Genomic DNA, 18,641 nt, shown 5'->3' on the forward strand with positions numbered 1-18,641 from the left:
TGTCATATTGATAATTAATATTAATGTTTTTATTTCAAATCCTCATGAACAGGACATCTATCCAGCTGTAGACATGATGTGTTCCAATATTTATGCCCATATAGTTTAGAAACATCAATGTTTCCTTATATTTTAATGGGAGATTTGAAGAAAGTAGATGGTTAGTTGTGGCAGAAAATTATTATTTACAGTCAGAGCAGGAAAAATATTTTAGAAATTTAAAGGTAAAACATTTAACCGATAAAGACTCAGTGCTACTTTTGTTTCAGTTCCCAAATTGATTTTTCTGTCTATTTAATCTTTCTTAAGTGATTTTTCACCATTTATTCTCATATTGTCCATTTTATTTGCTGTAAATCATATGTTTTCCTATGTTAAATGTAAATATTCATGAAAATTCAAAGTAAATTCAGAGGTTTTTATATCAAAACAGGGAAAACTGAAGAAAAAGTGACTTTTCCAGCAAATCTCTCATTAACTGAACATAAACCCAGTGTGTCCATCCACTGTCATTGATCCAACTCCATGAGTTTTACTGGTGCATCAATGTTGTAGAAGATGACGGTGTTTCCACGGTAACTACGGAGCCTCTGAACGTCCAAATGGGTCATATCTGATGACCATGAAAAGATGAAGAATAGTATTTTACACCAATTACTTCCTTGTATTGATAGGATTAGTGGATCAACAGGTAATAAACAGTTTAGTTCAGTAGATGGTTTTGGTTTTTGAGGGTTTTCAGTCTAAATTCAGGGTTCTGGATGTTACGAAATGATGACTTGATCCTCAGTTTTTGAGTATTTTGTGAATTTTGTACTCACTACAGAAGGATTTGTTCACTTTTTTGCTATATATCATTGTTTTTTTTTTTTTTTTTTTTTTTTTTTTTACCATTTTTGTCCTTTTTTCAAATATTTTGCTCATTTTGCAAGTTTTTGTTCATCTTTATGGGTTTATGGGTTAAAATCATTGTCATGGGTAAAAAGAAAAAAAGAAAAAAAAAATCATTGTTCAGAGAAATGAAGTAAAAACCACCTCTGAGGCATTTTGAAAGCAGATAACAATTTAACCCAAACTTGCCAATGCAATGATATTTATCCCATAATGTAAAACTATATTCTGACATTAGTTGTTACTGTTTTGTATCCCAGACCCCTGTTAGAAAAGAAACACCTGAATCCAACGTGTCCACATACTTTTGTCCATATAGTGTAATAATGCTATGAGGCTAATAATATGTATTTCCACATCTTTCTTTCTTCATATTCATCAGATTTTTTTTTATGAATGACAGTTCCAATGACCTACTGTATCTCCTCACTGAGACCACATTCTCCTTCGTCGTCTGTTGTGCGACGCCCTCCACTGGTTCAAACATGTACTTACTGCTCTGCAAACCACAGCATCCTGAAACTGTTACTGGTATGCACGCTGAAGCAGAAACACAACAAATAAATCACTGGTTGTGTTTCTATTAAATTACACACAGCTAAAATAAACAACGATCTTTGCAAAAAACCCATGAACCCGATGGGTAGAGCAAGAGGCATTTTAACAAGAGCATGAAATTAGAAGAGAACAGATGACTCACAAATTATATAATTACCAGGGATTTAAACAGCTGAAAGATATTTCGCTATAAAACCATAAAGGTCAACATGTTGACATTGTTTTCTGATCGTCTGCTTCTCATTGAGGAATGTTTACAGTAACTGCCTGTCGGTAATTGATGAAAATGTTATGCTATGCTACTTTCTTGACTCTGCCAATAAAATAGTCCAATAAAATGCCACATGAGCCGGTGTTTAATGAGCAAATATCTACATGAGTCTAATTAAAAATGAGGAAATATTAAGCTATAGCATTACAGAGACTTAACGCCGCTCTGGTTGCGCTCTCACCGGTATGTATTGGGTTATTAATAGTTGCTATGCTACCTACATCCTCTCTTTGTCAGAGCCTCCAGTGATTTAGGGCGCTATATAAACCCTACTGGGCCAGCCTTCTGTCCTTTTCTGGTCGCTGTTATTGTTGCGGAGCATAGGCCACGGTGTTTGGGCCGCTCCAGCTGAGAACAGAGCACCTACTGGGCTTTTCCCATGATCAGAACTCCTCGGGTCGGCCTCGTCAGCAGGCGGTGGATAAGGGCCCCGAGCTGCTCCCACCAAGGTTCTAATAGTTTTGGATTTTTCATTATAGTTTAGTTTGATTTAGTTTTGACTTTTTTTCCCCTTCTAATTCAGTTCGTTTTAATTAGTTTTTAGAGCGGGTTTGCTAGTTTTTATTAGTTTTCGTTATTTTCTAAATGCTTAGTTTTAGTTTTTTTTTATATCTTTTCTCTTCTTCGCCGTCGAATTCAAATAAATCCCAGACAGGACTCTGCTGATTTCTCCCAACTTTAGTCTACATGTTTCCAGGTAGAGTGGGGACCAGAAGACAACTATAAACGACAAGTGACAACAAGTGACGGACCGTTAAATGTCATATGGTGCCACCAGCTAAAATTGCTTGAGGGAAATAAATCGATTTTATATCAATCCGACATCGACAAAGACGAAAACTGAGGTAATTTTATCCAGAATTTTTATACGTTTTAGTTAGTTTTGTAAACACACAATACAGTTTCAGTTAGTTATTGTTTTTTTTTCTTTTAATTATAGTTTTTATTTATTTCAGTTAACGAAAATGTTTTTACAATTCTAGTTTTCGTCATTTAGTTAGTTTTCGTTAACGATAATAACCTTGGCTCCCACCTCCATTCTCTCCCCTTCCCTGAGGCCCCCCCAACCCCATACCCCCTCTGAGCCCTCCTCCTTTAAGTTCCCTAAAGTCATGATCTGGCCCGTAAATTAGCAAAAAAGAAGAGAAAAATAGGTTCTGTAAGATGAAACTGGGTTTCTGTGTGTATCAGCACACGACTCAGGGGAGACAAGAGAGAAGAAGCAGGCAGTAAATCTATTGGAGCCCACTGATAGTGCCTGTTTGCACAGCCACTGCCGCTTCCTTTGATCAAATGGCTGGGGGAGCGGGGGGTCGTGTGGCGCTGCCGAAGGTCAGCTATATATTACACTCCTAAAAGTGATTACTGAAATTCTTAAGTGAAACCATTCTGCTGCCAGGGTGTGCTCTAATCCCCTGCAGCGTTGTCTGGGCCGGGGCCGGGTCTGGGGCCTCTCTGTGGATCTGAGCACCCACCGCTCCTTTCCCCTTCCCCACTTGTGTTTTCTATCATCAGAGCAGGCCTACAAAAAAAAAAGAGCCCCTACATGGAAACATGGCCTATCCAGTTGCAATATCAACTGCTGGGGCTCGGAGCAGAGAGAGAGAGAAAGAGGAAAGGTAGTGTCAGGAAACAGAAATATGCACACACTTCAAAGGGCCGCGCAGCAAATTAAGGGTTAGGCATTGGACACGACAGTAAGTGGCCTTTACATCAGAAACAGGGTAAACAATGTCTGGATTGTGTTTCGCTTCTTTCCTCTGTGTCGTTGCGTAAAGACCCCCCCGGTTCTGCGTGTGCACGCCGGCTGTGCTGTAGGTACGCTGGAACACATTTCCTGTAGAATTGACAGTAAATACCAGGCGTAAAAGTTGCCAATAAAGTGCTGTAAAATTGTTTGCTAATTACTGTAAAAATAATTACAGTATATTCCTGGGTGCTTTTTACAGGTTTTTCCTGTGTATAAATGACAGTAATGTATTGTTGTTTTATATTACAAACAACCTTTAATTGAATTTTAGTTTTGACTGCATCTGTGCTGACGGCGCTTGTTATTCCAGTCCCATTAAAGACGCTGGAGACGTAGAGGATAGGTTCTGTATGTTTGTATGACACGCTGCAGCACTTTCTGAGAAGTTGATCCAGGTGAGTTTCATGTCATTTAATAAGAAACAAAACAGCTACTACAGTGGCTTTCTGGTTACACACACACACACACACACACACACACACACACACACACACACACACTGTTGTTTTTTGAAGGCCCCATGAAAGCTAAAGGATGTGGGCCCTTTATAAAATTCAATATTGGTTGAATTAGTTGGTTGGAGCGGGATGGTAGGTGGGGCAGGGGCAGCAGTTATATACGTGGGGGTGCGGTCCATAACTAACGTAACTAATGCTGGCGTGAAGCTAAAGTGAAACTTAACATCCTTTCGGCATCCGCCTCCCGGCTTCCTCTATTATACAGCGGATGTATTCCAAACTTTTCACAACTTCTAACCTGTGTCCACTTGACTCCCTCCACTGCTCGATGGGCCCCCCAGAAATGCTGGGCCCCATGAATTTGTCATGTTTACCCCCTCTTTACAGCGCCCCAGCAAACACATATGATGGAAAAGTCATCTACCAGTGAATCAATATACGACTCCTACAGCGCTAACGCTGTTAACAGAGCCTGGACTATCAGAGGCATCTCTGAACAGGGCTAATGCAGGCAGCTAGCGTTAGCTTAACTTCATCATTTTTTTGCCAGCTATTATTTGCAAAAATGGTGCATTCCGAGTCCCACACGCTGTATATTCTGTATGAAATACGACTAAGAAAAATAAAACAAGTGGTTCCAGGCACAACAAACCCCGCCCCTCGCACGTATTGTATCTTATTTTGGCACGGATCTAGCTGATGTCATCATGTCTATGCATGTGCTGATGTCAGCATATCAACTGCCTCTGTATATGTGACAAGTTTGAAGTAAAAAAAACGGATGTTTTTATAGACATTTGAAATTTCACCCATTATAAGCAAATGGGGAAAAAAAAAGATTTTAAAAATTCAGAAAAAATATTTGAACTTTGATCTGCTTTTCCCAAAATACAATGACATCTATTCTGAGTCACTTGCAATCTAAAACCCAATGTGGTATGAATTCAACCAATAGTGTTGCTGTTAAAGTGTTAAACAAAGAAACAAACTGAACCAAAAACAATGTCCCTTGCCTTCCCTTTGGGTAATAATGTGTAACACAGTCACTCACACAAATAAAGAAACATTATTTGGATTAAAATGCTGGTTTTGTCATGTCTACATTACACACCGTCTGCATGGCCTAATTATATTGCATGAAGTTACTACTTGGATCACGTTTTAATTTTGTGGGCTACTAATGTCTTACTTCAGACTGAGCTCATGAAATTGTGTTGTACGTCACGTCAGTTCTTACGGCATTTGGCGTGATATACTTACACATTTTCACTCTTTCACGTGTTATTCAACGCCATTTGATCGCGTGTCAATGTACAGCAAGATCTCCAGTTGACGTATCCGTAACCAGGGTGCGATTTGTTAGGGGGGAACGGGAAGGATTGACCCCCCCCATCTGGTTTTTACATTCCTACTTCTGCTCAATGAATTTCATCCTGGGGGGGGGCAACCAACCAGTGTAAATAACAGCAGGTTGTGTCAGTTTTTTTCCACCTATCTCCTACATTACTGACACTAACGTTCACCTGAACCAAACTGACGCAGTCTCAGAGTTCACAAACGTCCTCATGCACTGGGGCACCGTAAGGGGGTGGGGGGCAGCATTTGTGGGGGGGCATAGAGCAGTGGAGGGGGTCCAGTGGATACAGGTTAGAAGTTGTGAAAATTTCATGTAAGATTCGTTGTATAATAAAGGAATAGAACCGGGAGTTGGACGTTGAAAGTATGTGAAGTTTCACTTTCCTTTCACGCCAGTGTTAGTTGTGTTAATTAAGGACCGCACCCCCACATATATAACTGCCGCCCCTGCCCCACGTACATGTACGTACAAAAAAAAATAAAAAATACCCCCCTCTGTTTTTTTTGACAAATCTCACCCTGTCCGTAACCACTAACCCTAAATGCTAATCGCATGGTGAACATAAATGCAAAAAGCTTATAATGCAGTGGTTTCCAACCTTTTTTGGCTCGTGACCCCATTTTAACATAAATTTCTGGGGAACCCAGACATTCAAAACTGAGACTTTTTTTTTTTTGGCTAAAATTAATTTGTTTTTGATCATGTAGTAGTTTGTTATACTATGTTGCAAATAAAGGTCAATTTTAGACACATTTACTTTATGTAATGCATATTATTGTGGACAGAGGCAGTAAAGCCAGGTGTAGATTACTGCACAAAGGGAGAATTGGATTTTCCTTGGTCAGGATATGTACAGTCAGTCCAGCTTGGATTTACAAGGCTGACAATTAATACTGAACAAACAAGAACTCAAACTATGAATTATGAAAGAGCTGCAGCATCTGAAACTGACCACAATGAACATTTGACAGATAAACAGAACCACAGTGCTGCAGTTTCACACTCACAGTTTGTCTTTTATGCGTTGGGATTGTCTCTGTCAACCCAACATATAGTTTTTATTTTTGTCAATTACTAGGTATTTCAGGTGACCCCATTTGAATTCCAGGCGACCCCACATGGGGCCCTGACCCCAAGATTGAAAAACACTGGTTTAGAAGTTGTGAAAATTTCCTGTAAGATCTGCTGTTTGCTAGAGGAATAGAACCAGGAGCTGGATGATGAAAGTATGTAAAGTTTCACGCCAGTGTTAGTTACGTTAGTTATGAACCGTGCCCCCACGTGTAGAACTGCTGCCCTACCCAACGTACATGTACATACAACCCCCCCCCACCCCCAAAAAAAACAACCTTTTTTTGACAAATCGGACCCTGTCTGTAACCGCTAACCCTCACTGCTAATCACATGGTATTTGACGCGGCGTGAACACACATGCGGAAAGCATATAATGCAGATAACACGCCACTTTTAATCTCTACGCAATTCATGATGTCACGTTGCTTCCTTAGACTTTCAGTGCATGGATGTGGGTTCGACTTCATGTCGTCTTTGGCTTTTCCTTCTAATACAAACAGAGTGTAATTGTCATTTGTATCGTTTACAGTCAGAACCAAGTAAAAACACAACCATCCTGTCATTTTACAACATGACACTGTCAACAAATGCTTGAAGTTACCGTCAATATATATTTATTTTTTTACCCATAATGCATTGCCATATACAGTTACACCTTGTAAATTGTTAGAACAAGAAGCTACTGTAATTCTTTCCTGTAAAAATTACAGAAATTTGTTACAGTGTAGAACCAAAAAAACAGCTCAGTCATTTCTTTTTGCCTTTTTTTTTTATTTATTTTTTTTTACATTGAGCAAATAATTCTCAATCGAGCCCATGATGAAATGTTTTGTATGAGCGCCATCAGTGCGCACTGCTGTAAATGAATGGAAAATCTGACACGCTTTTTGCAGAATGAACGGGTATTACAGGAGTATGCGATGTAATAAAGCCTGTGTTAAAATTCCGCAATTTATGACTGGTAGCTAATCCATGCCACAATGTTGCTCTGTATCAAATCAATTACAAGCACTTAGAAAAGAGCAGACCTGCGATACAAAACAAGCCTCACATGATAATCAACCCAGCGTGCATATGTCGACGTAAACGCGTTTCTCCGGTCCAACGCGATCTAAACAAGAATTATGTGAAGTCATGCTCTGTGAAACTTTATACACATTTGCTGATCATTACCTCAGATTGCTTTGTGTTAACTTTGGCAGACCTGCTCCTGGCTCTGGGATTGAAAAAAGGGATGATGTATTTCCTCTTATTTATTATTTGCACTGGGCTACCGAGAGGGAAAAGGAGTGGTTTTGCCTACGACCGGTGCACCGATGCCAGGAATAACAGAATGGAAGCGGCTCCTCGGCCTCATTAGTGCCTAGAAAACAGATCCTCAGAGACACAACGGAGCGTAAATACATTTAAAAGTCTTTACGCTGCAGGATGCTACGTGCCAGCATCTCCACGTTTCTCCTTTTTTTTCTCCTTCCTCGAAATGAGAATGTAAACGGCGTCAAGTGCTGCAAGTGTGGAGGCTTCAAAAGAGTTGCAACCCCATGTTGCACGTCTCATAAATTCTACTGAGGGAATTCAAAGAGAAATTTATCGAGCATGGCATTCACACATGTTGACAGTAAAGTGGGCCAACTGCACACACTGGGTCTTGGGAATTTGTAGGAGCACATGGCCCCCTGTTTTTTTTGTTTTTTTTTTTTTTGCTTTGAAACACCCTCTTTGACCCTTTGTCTGCTTATGCAATGCCTTTGCCCTTCGCATTATAAGAAAGATAGGAAGAGATATATGAGACACAAAAGCGTAAGCAGTGTCCTATAAATTCCGAATGTCAGAAATACTGTTGTAAACATTCAGAGATTTATACACGAGTGCATACGACCGGGGCTCTGGACGCAGTATTTCACATCTCAGACTATTATCTCATGGAGCAGGTGCACTCGGAGCCTAAATAAGGCGTTCTGCTGCAACATTTGTTGGGAATATGAATATGTTCCTGCCACATGTTTCCAGCCTCTGTTTCCTCATGTTTGCACAGTGAGAGAGGTGTTTATGATCTTTGTTTTTTTGTTTTGTTTTTTTTTTCAACCTGCCATCACCCCTCTTCAGAGGACAACTTTATTTTTTTTTAAAAATTTTTACGAATTTTTTTTTACTTTTTTTTGTTACATTTCAGTGATGTAAATGGCGGATAAATGTGACCTGGCCGTTCACACTGAAGTCGCATTGTAAACTAGAAGCACTCGGAGAGCGCAGACCTCCGCCAAGGCTGATCACCAAAATTTAATCATTTGTTCTTTATCCCATTTCCAACAAACCCTGAAAATTTCATCAAAATCTGTCCATAACTTTTTGAGTTATGTTGCACACTAACAGACAGACAAACAAACAAACAAACAAACAAACAAACAAACAAACAAACAAACAAACAGACAGACAAACAAACCCTGGCAAAAACATAACCTCCTTGGCGGAGGTAAATATGAGATACATATCAGATTCAGGGCCACATATGAAAGGGGTCTGGGTCAGATTAGTGCTGTTCAAACTGTCTGTAACAGCTCAGATACAGGTCACATATGGGCGAAAAAATCAGATTTGGGCCAAATTTACCTGCAGTCTGAACATGACCTAATAGTATTTTTCAAAAAGTAACTAGTGACTGATAATGAAGATGATAATGAATAAGTACATTAATGTGTCAAAAATAGCAATAAATTATGTAACATCAACTTTACTGATTCAACCAAAGAGAAATTAACCCAGAAAGACCCAGTGCTACTTTTTTGGCAGTTCCCAAATGAATTTTTCTTTGATTATTTCTTAAGTCTTTTTTTTTTTTTAAATCACCATTTAATCACCAAGGTCGGATAAATGCGACCTGGCCGTTCACACTGAAGTCACATTGTAAAATATGCGATACATATCAGATTTAGGACCACATATGAAAGTGGTCTGGGTCAGATTAGTGCTGTTCAAACTGTCTTTAGCAGATCACATACAGGTCACATATGGGTGAAAAAATCCGATTTGGGCCAAATTTACCTGCAGTCTGAACGGAGCCTGACAGTATTTTTAAAAAAGTAAGAAGTAAATGATAGTGAAGATGATAATGAATAAGTATTTTAATGTGTCAAAAATACCAATAAATTATGTAACATCAACTTTATTGATCCCACAAAAGAGAAATTAACCCATAAAGACCCAGTGCTACTTGTTTGGCAGTTCCCAAATGAATTTTTCTTTGTTTATTTCTTAAATCTTTCTTATTTATCACCATTTATTACAATATTATCCTCTGTTTTTTGTGTTTTTTCAGTGAAAATCAGCTATTTTCCATTATTTATTTCACTGATCATACAGATGTTCATAAAAGCTCAATGACGTAAAGGTCGGATAAATGCGACCTGGACATTCAGACTGAAGTCGCATTGGAAAATATCAGATCCGTATCAGATTTAGGACCGCATATGAAAGTGGTCTGGGTCAGATTTAGGACCGCATATGAAAGTGGTCTGGGTCAGATTTAGGACCACATATGAAAGTGGTCTGGGTCAGATTAGTGCTTCAAACTGTCTTTAACAGATCGGATACAGGTCACATATGGACAAAAAAAAAAAAAAATCAGATTTGGGCCACATTTACCTGCAGTCTGAATGACGCCTTAGCGACCGACTGACACAAGACAGTGGGACAGAGCAGTTAACCCTTTATAGTTCACTCATAGAAATACTCTGAAATTCAAAATTACAACCTTAGTGTGTTATTGGATAGATCAAGACTTTATTACTTTTGTGAAATTTTTCAAAATGTTTTAATGTTACGTACAAAATCATGGTTAATGAAGTTACCATATTTGGTTCCTTACCCATAAGTGGCAAAAAAATAAAAATAAAATTAAAAAAAATCCAAGAAGTAAATATAAAACATACAACAAAAATGTATGTAAGGTGAAAGGAACATGTATATTACAACTATAGAACATGTATTTGGTCCCATTAGACCCCCATGTGTGCTGGTCCAGACCCCTGTCCACATCCACATGACCCCTTTGAACATCATTCCTTACATTAGTTCCATTACTGCATGGAACCAAACAAAGCACAGGTGGACCTGACAGACCCTGGAGACCACATTGGACCTGACAGACCCCGGAGACCACATTGGACCTGACAGACCCCGGAGACCACATTGGACCTGACAGACCCCGGAGACCACATTGGACCTGACAGACCCTGGAGACCACATTGGACCTGACAGACCCTGGAGACCACATTGGACCTAGAGGTGGACCTTACAGACCCTGGAGACCACATTGGACCTCGGAGGTGGACCTTACAGACCCTGGAGACCACATTAGACCTTACAGACCCTGGAGACCACATTGGACCTCAGAGGGGGACCTTACAGACCCTGGAGACCACATGTGACCTCAGAGGGGGACCTTACAGACCCTGGAGACCACATTGGACCTTACAGACCCTGGAGACCACATTGGACCTTACAGACCCTGGAGACCACATTGGACCTCACAGACCCTGGAGACCACATTAGACCTGAGACTGGGGACTCTCTGGAACTCTTACTGTCACTATCTTGTAATGTGTGCGGAAATGACCAAAAATAGTCACTTGCCCGATAAAGGGTTAAGAAGTTGCTGCTGGAAATACTGATGCTGGTCAGATGTACTGTGTTGGCATGAGTGTGGTGTGTGTATATTTTGTGTGTGTGTGTGTGTGTGTAGGTGTGTGTGTGTGTGTGTGTATAAAATTATTATGTTAATGATGAGTGGGGGTGCAGAGTGGAAGTTGAGCCGTCAAATAGGAAAGTTGGTGTTCAGGGGGTGTTTATGATCTTTGGATGTTGCCCGTTTGACTGGACAGAGGAGCGCAGAGCACCTATGGGACCGGGCGTCCAGGTCCTGGTCCTGGTCCTGGTCCAGGTCCAGGCTTTGGCTCCGTGGCCTGTTGACACAGCTGCTATCAGGCTGAAGCGGTCCAACTCCAGGGCAGGGAACACATCTACACACACTCACCTACATGCACACACTGAAGGTGTTTATGTTTTCCTTTTAAATGTCATTCAGTGCTTCTCGGACGCAGCTTGATGTTGACTTTTCTACGGTCCGGACACTCCTGCCCTTTGTTGTTGCCTGACTTATGGCGGTTCATTGGGAGGCTGCCTCACAGGACGCCACCAAATGAAAAAGTCCCAGGCTACCTCGAATGCCTCCTCACTCTCAGATACTTCTGCACTGTCAAATACAACTGGCCCCATTTATTCTGTTCACATACTGTATTATTCTGTGTTAGAACAACATCTGATTACTGGACTTGTGATAAAACAAAAACATAAATTAACCTATAGAGACCCAGCGCTACTGTTGTGTCTGTTCCCAATAAATTTTTCTTTATATTTAACTTTTCTCAAGTGATTTGTCACCATTTATTATAATATTATTCTCTGTATTTTGCATTTTGAAGTGAAAAATCAGGTATGTTCCAATATTTAATTTACTGATCATGTAGATTTTCATAAAAACTCAGATTAAACTTGAAGGTTATTATATCAAAAACAGAGAAAACTGAAAAAAAGGGACTTTTTTTTTTTTTTTTTAGCAAAATCTCTCATTAGCTGAACATAAACCCAGTGTGTCCATCCACTGTCGTTGATCCAACTCCATGGGTTTTACTGGTGAATCAATGTTGTAGAAGATGACGGTGTTTCCACGGTAACTACAGAGCCTCTGAACGTCCAAATGGGTCATATCTGATCACCATGAAAAGATGAAGAACTGTATTTTACACCAATTATTTACATGTATTGTTAAGATTAATGGATCAACAGGTATTAAAGGTGCGGGAGACTTTCGTGAGCAATTTTTCATCAAATCTGTCAAACCTCAGTCATATCCTCATGAATCTGTAAGTCTGTCTGTCATGACTCACCTGAATCTCTTGCATCACGCTGTGCATTTATATGACAACTTTTATTCCTGGTTTAATCTGAATAAACGTTAGATCCTATTTCAGATGCCCATGTAAACACCTTATTCCAGTTGAAAAAGAATAGTTCGGATTAAATTTAAACCCGAATAAAGTCACTGGTTTAATCACCTTTTTATTCTGAACTAAATTATTCCTTGGACATGTAAACCCTTTATTCCGTTTGGACTTTATTCCTTCCATTCTGCACATGCTCGTTGTCTTATCCTGTCGTGATGACGCACACATTCTGCGCTGGCGTAAGAATATGCAATGCAGTCTAGTCTTACCAAACCGTTCCAGTGGGCTATTCTGATGGGATCTACCAGCCTGGAAAACCCTGAAGGAAGAGTTCATCACCTGTTTTTTTTTTTATTAATTCATTTGTCATGCACTAATGAGTTCGATAAGTGGGCTAATCAGTTTGCACTGCAGTGCACCGATTGCCTTGTTCTCGCAGCCCTTCTGTTAGCTTAGCTTAGCCTAGCTTAGCATAATCACTTCATTCCTATGGTCAGACGTAGCCAGGCTTTTATGGGTGATCCGTTGTATTTTATGAGTGATTTTGTGAAATTCAGTCCTCCCTAATCATTCCTTTAGTCCGCTGGGGTCAATATGATCACAGATTGAGGCTCAAATCATGGTGATGTGACTTACTGCAGGAATAAAATCTTGGGAAATAAAAACTAATGCAAAGCTAAAACGGTGAAGGAAGGGCTGCGAGAACAAGGTAACGTGAGCACTGCAGCGCAAACCCTTTTGCTCACTTATCTACCTCATTAATACCTCATGTAAGCCTTTATTCGGGTTTAATATTTCCATGTAAACAGAAGAGAAATACTTTAGTTCTGAATTAATTTCTTCTGGAAAAATAAATCGGATTTAAAAAACATCATGTAACCGTACCCACAGTGAACAATTTCTCTGTGCCATCCACCATAAACAAACCATGTGTTTACAAACAGAGCCGGGAGGTAACTCGGGCATCTTTGGAATTTTGTCGAGACGTGCATTGTGGGAAACAGAGGCTCGCACAGCCGCCTGACAGCAGCATCTGCTACAGACACGACGCAGAAACGGCAGGAGCTCCCTTCCCTCTATGCATTATCCTCCAGCCGTTTCCGTGTTTCAGCCGTTTCCGCGTTGTGTTTGTTTCATCCATATAATATCATGTGGTCACGCTGCCGCTACCGCTGTCAGAGGTGGCTTCACGAACCTCCCTTTCCCACAGTGCATGTCGCAACAAAATTCCTCAGATGCCCGAGTTACCTCCCGGCTCTGTTTGTAAACACATGGTTTGTTTATGGTGGACGGCACTAAGAAACTGTTCACCGTAATGCAAGAGATTCAGGTGAGTAATCACAGACAGACAGACAGATTCATGAGGATATGACTGAGGTTTGACAGATTTGATGAAAAATTAGTAACGAAAGTCTCCCTCACCTTTGAACAGTTTAGATCAGTAGATGGTTTTGGATTTTGAGGGTTTTCAGACTAAATACAGGGTTCTGGATGTTATGAAATGATGAATTCATCCTCATTTTTTAAAAGCATTTTGTTCATTTTTTCCTAACTTAAGAGGGATTTGCTCACTTTCATGCCATATTTCATAGGGTTTTTTTTTTTTTTTTTTAGCCCCCCCCTTATTTTTCAAGTATTTTGCTCATTTTGCAAGTTTTTGTACATTTTATTCATGTATAATTGAGGTAAAACTGCATTTTACTCCAATTCTTTACATTTTGGGGCATCAGTGGTTGTTTGTGTCTTTATGGGTTAAAAATGTCTCAATTCTTAACTTGTAAACCGTTGTCTGAAAAACTCAGTAAATTCTGTCGACTTAAGTTCAGTGATAGTTCAGGAGAGTGGGCGGAGTTAAGCCCTGCATTATCACATTTTGGTGATGTTTCGTCCAAATACATCATGGACGATTATATTTCCAGCCGTGAACTTATCGTCGCAGTTGTTTTGAAGCTGGGAATACATTTTATCAAAGCACCTTAAGCATTAATTTTGTTAAGAAGTTGCCTCAACTGTATGAACTTTAATTGTTTCAAATTATGGAAGAAAAAGAGTTTGAACTTTGTATTTTTGAACTGACACTAATGCAGCTGATCTGTCGTAATAATAATAATAATAATAATAATAATAATAATAATAATAATAATAATAATAATAATCGTTGTTACATTTTTATTTATGTCTTGGTCAGCTTTTAAATGATTCTGTGAGATAAGAATTTGTAAAAAAAAAAAAAGAAAAAAAAAAACAGCAAGAAACAATTAATATATACAATTAATACATTTTCAAGTTCAAACAACTACCACAATAATTCAACTAACAACTCTGGGTCCAAAAAACAAAGACACAGGTTCACACAAAAGGGGTATTCCATTGAGAAAACGTCATGAATTTGAACAGAACCAGTTGTGTTTGTTCATTTGATGTAAATATTGAAGTCAGCCCTTTTTGCTCATATTTTTAAATTGAAACAACAACTTATTTTTTACAGTGTGTGTGTGTTTTAGGGTCGTTTTAAGCCCCTCCTGCCACATCTAACCAGTCCAACCCTGAGTAAAATGAAGAGGAGAATGGGATTTCGAAAATCGGGTTTTCCTTTTATTTGCACAAGTTGACTTTTTCAGCGTTTTTAATTATGTGCAGAGTCGTCTGGTTACTGTTCAGCTCCTCGGCAACGCTGCGCGGGTCCTGAGTGATGGAGAAAAGCTGAGAAAGCAGAGTGAGAAAGTAAATAAAAATCTGTATGATAATAAATTGCATCAGAGGTAATTCTATCCAGCGCTGGTCTGTGGTGCAGTGTGCAGACCTTTATATGTGGGGGCCCGGGGAGATCTGCTGATAACATGGGGATTGATGTAGGCCATTAAAAGAGCGTGTGTGCGGGGGGGGGTATGTGGGAGGGTGCGTTACATTTGGCCTTCCCAACAGCACTGTATATCAGCATGTTGTCACCTGGGCTGATGTCACAGCGGGTCCTTCGGCTAAGAAAACACACCGGGCTCCGGGTGGGTGGGTGACCAGACCCACTCACTACCCACTCATGTGCTGCTCGTGCCGAGGGCTGCGTTGTTTTGGGTTCACGGCCTCTCCCTCCAAATGTAATCCATTACCAATTAGACATAGTGCATGTGTAACTATAGAGACGCTTCAACAAAACAAACCCACGTAGTTCAACATGTGGACGGAGAAAAGAAACAAAGAGGTTTTACTGAAGGGTTTTATTGACCCCATCAGAGGCAACAACACAACCTTACCACTCCATGAGCTTACTGGTTGTTTAAACCGTTATGCTGGCTCCGCTACGCTAGCCCAGTTCCATCATTAAAATTCTCTTTTGTCCTGTTTGTCAGGTTGACTGGAGGATCTAGAAATGAAGAGAACTGTTGTCCCACCTGTCATTGTTCATTTTTAAGCTGGTATGCGATAAATTAAGAAAATAATGTTATATTTTGTGACGCCTTTAAAGTTTCACCTGTGGTTCTTTGGCAGTTAAAGGGCCGTGCTAAGGATTATGGGTAATTTGGGTCTCTAATGGATAGTAACCATGGTTACCGTGTAATCCTCCGTAGCTGAATTTTACTCTTTTATCGTAAAAATTATGGAAATGGGTGAAACTACCCAATCACAAGTCTCCAGTTAGTTAATTAAAAACTTCTAAGAGTAAAATTTGTCGGAGTTGAGTTATTTTAATGTGTCTTTTTTGTAGATTTAATGATCTAGAATTTTGGCGGTTATTTTCCATTATGACCCCAGAGGATTCTGGGATATTGAGGCTATTGTAGAAATCGATGCTAAAGCTAATCACTAAATCATACTTCGATCCATTAAAAACGGAGAACCTTCGAATGTAAAGAACTGGCATTTATGTTTTTTTTTTTTACTGCAATTCACGTTTTCATTCCACTGTAAAAGAATCAATATGGGGTAAGGTTGGTGTCAAAATATTCATGTGCATAAGACAGAAATGTGTGCATATTAGTCTATAGTTGGGTAAAAATAAATATTTGTAAACTCTTGAATGAGTTCAATTGTACATAAAATGGATTCAATTAAATGTTTTTTGTTCAGCCCTATATCACAACAAGGTTTCCTCATAGGGCTTTACAGAATTAGTTGGATATGAAAAACAAACAACAGTCAAATAAACAGTAGATGAAGGAAATGGATTAATGTCCTGGTCATCCCCCGTCCTCAGACCCTCCATCTCAGCAAAGAAAAACTCCAAAAACCCAGAGGGAAAAGAGAAACCTGAGGGAGAACCACAGTGAGGGAGACAGACGGACAGGATCTAGATACACCAGGGATGATGGACGTCTGTTTGCAGATGTAGTTCGTCTGTAAAGATGCAGTAAGGTGGGGTGGGGGGTATTTTATCAGAATACGAATGAAAACGTTTTGACATCGAGAATTACAAACACGAAATGCAACTTTACGATTGCACTTTCTCCATCATGAATACAAATTCGCCAGCGTGACTCTACTGTCAAAAATCCATCCCCACTTCACAGGTATTACTTATGGAGAAGAGGATCCATGGATTCACAGACTGACCATGAGTTCAGGTTCCAGATCAGGTCCAGATCAGGTCCAGATCAGGCAGGATCACTGTCCAAGATGGACGACCAAGTCAGAGAATGAAACCAGGTCCAATCCAACCATTTGTACATTGTTGTGATGATGTCAGAACAGGATGTTTGGGTTTTTATGGGTTAAAAAGGTCTTAAATGTAACTTGTAGAAACCTGTAGGAACCCTGATTATTAGTCTTTGTTTGAAGGAGCAGGTGTGACGTTAATACTGGCAGCAGCATAAAGTACATGTACAAGTATTTCAAGTGAAGGAATGTTGTACTGTGACTTATTTTTATTAGAATTCTTCGAATAAACATCTTCATTTGTATCAAACTGAACATTTTACAGTGTTAGAAAGTATAAAAGTTGTCACAGCCCATTTCTTATTCCTTGCTTTATTTTATTGATTTCATATTCATTATCTTCACATCAACTACATTGTCTTTGCAACTGTTATGTTTCCCCCAAAAAACTAAATCCAACAGAGCATGGACAGGGGTTGCAAGTTTGGAAACTAACAAACTGCAGAAAAAAAGGGTAAAACCAAGAAACAGGGGTCCTAGGGGTTTGTACAGGTTAAATGTAAGACTTTTTAAGAATAATTATTTCACAGCCAAACTGGCACAAAGTCATGACTCCTAGAGTTGAGGAAAATGGCAGGAGTTTGTCGTTTGGTTTTTTCTTGTGTTTCAGTGACTGCTCGTGTGACTCCAACACCTTGATTGTGATTGTTTCTGAACTGATTTATTGCAGGTGCAGCGGGGGGAGGGGGGGCACAAAAGGGATGGAAAGTTGCCAAATGAAAACCCAGAGGAGATGTTGAGGTTTGGATAGAACAGAACCCACTGAGGTGGAAACTCCAGCTCCTTTTAAAGACTAACACTGACAGGGGAGGAGAACTGACCAATCACAGCCAGGGGAGGAGAACTGACCAATCACAGCCAGGGGAGGAGAACTGACCAATCACAGCCAGGGGAGGAGAACTGACCAATCACAGCCAGGGGAGGACAAACACGGCAGGTGAACCCGATTAACACCAACGACCTGTGGACAAGATCCTAAACCACAAAGAAAGTCCATCGTAGGGTAATCTGAGCCAGAATTAGAATTTAAAAAACAATTTAACAGTTTAAAAAAAACTTAAATCAAAGTGTTGTTGAAGTTCAGTAGAAACCATTAGGTCTGTGAAAAGTCATTTAGTTAAATTTGATTCTTCCTACATTAACTTCACATTGAATCTGCACCACAGGCTTACAATGATAACCAAACTACATGTAGTGTTAAACCTAATTAATGTAAAACCACAGTGATGAGCACTAAAAGTAATTAAAATGACTTCCAAACTATAATAGTTGAACTTAGACCCCATGGACTAAAGCAACTATAGTTTCTAAAATTTTAAAGATGTTTTTCATTTATTTATTTATTTATTTATATAATGCATTAAAAAACATCACTACTACAGACTGTTGTAATGACTGAACGACAAATTATAAGGAACTGGAAGAAATATGGAGAACCTCTGTTCCAGGAGTGGACGACAGAAGTTGGAAAAGTAGCGGCATATGAAAGACTGTCATATAAGATGAATGGGTGGGTAATTTATCGACGCTCTAATGCAGGGGTGTCAAACTCATGTTCTTCCGTGGGCCACATTCAGCCCGATTTAATCTGAAGTGGGCCGGACCAGAAAAATAACAGCATGATAGCCAA

The 18,641-nt window shown here is 39.6% G+C and overlaps 1 long non-coding RNA gene across 1 annotated transcript; it reads left to right on the top strand.

The window, feature by feature from the left end:
- Positions 1-8,148: 8,148 nt before the first annotated feature.
- LOC115436172 (uncharacterized) lies at positions 8,149-17,007 on the top strand. Its single transcript, XR_003937784.1, has 3 exons — positions 8,149-8,159; positions 16,345-16,348; positions 16,921-17,007. It is a non-coding gene; the product is annotated as an uncharacterized LOC115436172 (long non-coding RNA).
- The last annotated feature ends 1,634 nt before the right edge of the window (positions 17,008-18,641 follow it).

This window comes from Sphaeramia orbicularis, chromosome 16, assembly GCF_902148855.1.
Source record: "Sphaeramia orbicularis chromosome 16, fSphaOr1.1, whole genome shotgun sequence".
NCBI classification, from domain to species: domain Eukaryota; kingdom Metazoa; phylum Chordata; class Actinopteri; order Kurtiformes; family Apogonidae; genus Sphaeramia; species Sphaeramia orbicularis.